At 39.2% G+C, this 5,046-nt stretch overlaps 1 long non-coding RNA gene across 1 annotated transcript; it reads left to right on the forward strand.

Annotated features, from left to right (window-relative positions):
- Positions 1 to 501: 501 nt before the first annotated feature.
- LOC128364365 (uncharacterized) lies at positions 502 to 3,530 on the forward strand. The gene is made up of 3 exons (XR_008321766.1): positions 502 to 549; positions 636 to 698; positions 3,483 to 3,530. It is a non-coding gene; the product is annotated as an uncharacterized LOC128364365 (long non-coding RNA).
- The last annotated feature ends 1,516 nt before the right edge of the window (positions 3,531 to 5,046 follow it).

Consider the following 5,046-nt stretch of genomic DNA (forward strand, 5'->3'; position numbering starts at 1 on the left):
TTTCCACTCCTCGTTTGACTGCTCATAGTTTGAAAAGTTTACATGTTATATAAAAACAGTTTGGTATCTTTCCAGAGAGGACAAGTTTTCCTCCGTTTTAAAGTTTGAATCACGTTTCTACGTGCACGTATGAGAGAGCTAGGTGACTCTGAAAAAAGGTGAAAAAAGTTGAAATTTTGGGTGTTTTTCAAAAAATTCCCATTCAATTTCAATGGAGAAATCTCCCGTTTTTTTGGGAATAACTTTGGGAAAAATTGGAATTTCAACACCAAAAGTCATAGCACCCCTCCCCCGATCGAGCCGCACGTTTTGATGTATATATTGTCGGGTTTTCTCAAAGCTGCGGGAGGAGTTACGCGCCAAAAAACGGCGGAAGAAGCAGAATAATAAGTATGGAGAAGAGTAATAGTTGCCTCGGAGCTAGAACCCGTGGCACTAATAAAATGTAAAAACTGCTGCCTGCTGAACAATTATTAATCTGATTATTAATTGTGTCTTCTATTGCAGATCTTCAATCCAGAGTAACAGCAAGTGAAGATAAGAGCAAAGGTCAGTCTCCATAGTGATCATGTTAACAACTTGAAACCTGCTGACCATAAACTTCACAATAATATGAATGTTAAATGTGTTGACAGTGTTGGAGGCCAGAATGAACGCCAGTGACAACGAGATGGAGGAGCTCAAGAGACAGAATGCAGGTAAACTGATTATATCATTATTAAAGAGTAACTTCAGTTTCTATGAATACTATTCACCAAAAGAGACACAATACAAACAATGTGTTCATCAGCTGTTTATAAGTGAAGCTATTTTTTTCCTCTATGTGAATCTTCTCACATCCACACAGACCAACCAAAGGTGGCGTTCTCACTTGGTCTCACTGACAGCGGACATATTGGACCCTTCGATACTGACATCACACTTAAGTTCAGTAAAGTCGTCACCAACTTTGGTCGGGTCTACAGTCCAGTTACAGGTACTCATCTATTTTTTCTCCACTATGGCTCCAGCTGCACACTTTCTGAGGAGGAGACATTTCTCTTTGAATTGGCCCTTTTAAGATTTCACCCATTTGGCCTTTTACAGTCCATCATAACACTTTTAATGGAGTTTCTCTGTGTCCTCTCAGAGGGTTTGAGCCAGGCTGTTGGTTCTTTGCCAGCATTGAGTCATGTGTGTGATTTTGTGTTATGTAATTACATTTCATGTGGTGACTGATCAGGTTCTCATGATGAAGTGAGTTTGTCGTTTATGACATTTACAGAGTTACAGAGAAAACACAAGAGAATGATTTGTTCTGCAAAGGCTTTGAGAGGCTTTTGCTCTGTTTTAAGGTGCTCACTTATATCTCTCTGTTATATCACTTTCTATAAACCTTATGGGATGCAAACTGACTCACTGAATGTGTAACTGAGAGCTCTCAACTTTTACAGACTATACAGTCTCTGAGTAATGTGATGTTAACAAAGCACTGAACAACTATTCCTTCAGATTAGACAAACCCACTTACAGCAGCCTGACCAAAGTATTGAGAAGCAACAGCGTACTGAACTCAGAGAAGAGGAAGTTCAACAGCAGGAAAAAGCTTCACTCATTTTCTCCTCTGTTGCAGGTGTCTTCACAGCCCCAGTCAGAGGAGCCTACTACTTCTCATTCACTCTAATGGATAACCGGAGTAACGTATGGAACCGTGTTTATCTCTATCACAATGACAAGAGAGTGTTGTGGAGTTATAATTACAGTGCAAGTAACTGGGAAAGTGTTTCTAATTCACTGGTTCTTCAGCTGGAAAAGGGGGATGTGGTCTACCTGGTTTTACCTGCTGGCTATAGTGTATACGATAATACTAATGATCATACTTCCTTTAACGGATTTCTGCTTTTTCCACTGTGAGACTCAAACATGAGAATTGATTTACCCCCAAATGTTTGGCATAGTGTATAAACAAGTCATACAGTATTCATGTGTATATGAAAGGATGCACATTGTTGCTGTGTTGACTTTGCTCTGCAACAAACTACATATGAAATAAAAGAATGAATATGAGGTTAAAGTGTTTGTCTCTGACTTTAATTTGGGGATATTTAAACCTGAGTCTGGGAAAACCAACACATACACACAGAAAGATCAGACACTGAAATCCCATTTATCAACTCATTAGTTCAAATGATGATCTGATGATGATTCAACTTTAAATGAACATCATACTGCATTGAAGAAGGCTTTAAACTAGCGATTGAGACCATAAACACATTTTGAAAACGTTTACTGAGGTTAGAAATCAAGTGAGAAGTTGGTCAATTCTCCATTGACTTGTATAGAGACGGTCGCCCCCTGGTGGCCTTTTGATAGAAGGCAGCTCTAAGTTACTTCTCCATTGGCTTCATTTCAGTGGACAGGAACTCCCCGCCTTTTTAAAACACATAAAAATACACATCAGATTGACCATGACCCAGACTCTTTACAACCTGAGTCTGGAAAACAAACACATGAAAAAATAAAGACTGACTTTGCTCTTATCATCTCTTTACACAACAAATGTTCACTACCAATGGTTTTGAAAAAACATCATTCTAACTTGTTTGCTTTAAGTTTAGTGTTTGGTGCTATTTTTGCATTCCTTATCAAAGACAGCTGTTTAATTCTCATACAGCAGTTCAGTGACCTGTTCTACGTGGATATAAAGACGGGAACTGAGCAAGTGGTGTCAGAATGCATCTTGCTGTCTAAAGAGGTGATATTTCACAATGAGGCGTGCTGCATCTTTTCTGGCGTTGCTGCTCTGTCTGTACTGGACGGGGGCTCAGGGTGAGAGTGGAGGGCTGACGGGCAATGACATCACTCAGACGGAGATTCAGTCTGAGATCCTGGGTGTCAAATCAACCAGTGATGAGACCAACATCACCCCTGACATCTGGGCTGAGCTGAAGGAGCTGAGAGACATGGCCATCGAACACAGTGTGGAGCTGAGGAACACCAAGAGCAAGATGGAGAAGCTGGAGCAGGAGAATACAGGTTCATTCACATAGTGATCAACACATTCATGCAATGTTCACATAAACATTACTTTTGGGAGTAATTTACTGCTTTTATTCCAGCCATGCAGACCAGACTGACAGCCAGTGAATACAAGAATGCAGGTAGATATTCATATTTTATTGAATAATATATAATTAATTTATGTTTGATTTTATTTCCTGTTAAACTCAAGAAATAAATATAACCATTCCTTTAAGATGTTTACTGAGATTAATATCTAAGATTCAAAATAAAGCTTTTAGTCATGAGCTTTAAATGTGTCGACAGTGTTGGAGTCCAAAATGAACGCCGGTGAAAATGTGGTCAAGGAGCTCCAGAGAGAGAACACAGGTAAACTACAACAATCAGTTCAATGTAAAAACTTATATATTTTACTGTATTCTAGCATTGATGCTGATCATAAACATACTTCACAATGATATTAATGTTAAATGTGTTGACAGTGTTGGAGTCCAGAATGACCACCAGTGAAAACGAGGTGGAGGAGCTCAAGAACGAGGTGATGAAGCTGAAGATAGAGAATGCAGGTAAACTGATTATATCATTATTAAAAACAGCAGTAATCTGCAAAAATACACAGCTACTAGTTTATTAGCTACACATACAAATATTTCAAGTTCCAGTTATGTAGATGATCTCCTTTAAAATAAACATGTTGAATGTGTTCATAGTTTTGAAGGCCAGAATGAAAACCAGTGAAGATGTGATGGAGGAGCTCAAGATGGAGAACACAGGTAAACTACAATAATCAATAAAATGTAAAAACTGTTGCCTGCTGAACAATTATTAATCTGATTATTAATTTTGCCTTCTATTGCAGATCTTCAATCCAGAGTAACAGCGGGTGAAGATAAGAGCAAAGGTCAGTCTCCATAGTGATCATGTTAACAACTTGAAACCTGCTGACTGTAAACTTCACTATAATATGAATGTTAAATGTGTTGACAGTGTTGGAGGCCAGAATGAACGCCAGTGAAAACGAGGTGGAGCAGCTCAAGAGACAGATTGCAGGTAAACTGTTTCTATCATTATTAAAGAGTAACTTCAGTTTCTATGAATACTATTCACCAAAAGAGACACAATACAAACAATGTGTTCATCAGCTGTTTATAAGTGGAGCTATTTTTTTCCTCTATGTGAATCTTCTCACATCCACACAGACCAACCAAAGGTGGCGTTCTCACTTGGTCTCACTGACAGCGGACAAGTTGGACCCTTGAATACTGACACCACACTTAAGTTCAGTAAAGTCTTCACCAACTTTGGTCAGGTCTACAGTCCAACTACAGGTACTCATCTATTTTTTTCTCCACTATGGCTCCAGCTGCACACTTTCTGAGGAGGAGACATTTCTCTTTGAATTGGCCCTTTTAAGATTTCACCCATTTGACCTTTTACAGTCCATCATAACACTTTTAATGGAGTTTCTCTGTGTCCTCTCAGAGGGTTTGAGCCAGGCCGTTGGTTCTTTGCCAGCATTGAGTCATGTGTGTGATTTTGTGTTATGTAATTACATTTCATGTGGTGACTGATCAGGTTCTCATGATGAAGTGAGTTTGTCGTTTATGACATTTACAGAGTTACAGAGAAAACACAAGAGAATGATTTGTTCTGCAAAGGCTTTGAGAGGATGTTGCTCTGTTTTAAGGTGCTCACTTATATCTCTCTGTTATATCACTTTCTATAAACCTTATGGGATGCAAACTGACTCACTGAATGTGTAACTGAGAGCTCTCAACTTTTACAGACTATACAGTCTCTGAGTAATGTGATGTTAACAAAGCACTGAACAACTATTCCTTCAGATTAGACAAACCCACTTACAGCAGCCTGACCAAAGTATTGAGAAGCAACAGCGTACTGAACTCAGAGAAGAGGAAGTTCAACAGCAGGAAAAAGCTTCGCTCATTTTCTCCTCTGTTGCAGGTGTCTTCACAGCCCCAGTCAGAGGAGCCTACTACTTCTCACTCAATCTACTGGATACCCGGAAGAACGTATGGAATACTG

Source organism: Scomber japonicus, chromosome 9 (assembly GCF_027409825.1).
Source record: "Scomber japonicus isolate fScoJap1 chromosome 9, fScoJap1.pri, whole genome shotgun sequence".
Lineage (NCBI taxonomy): Eukaryota > Metazoa > Chordata > Actinopteri > Scombriformes > Scombridae > Scomber > Scomber japonicus.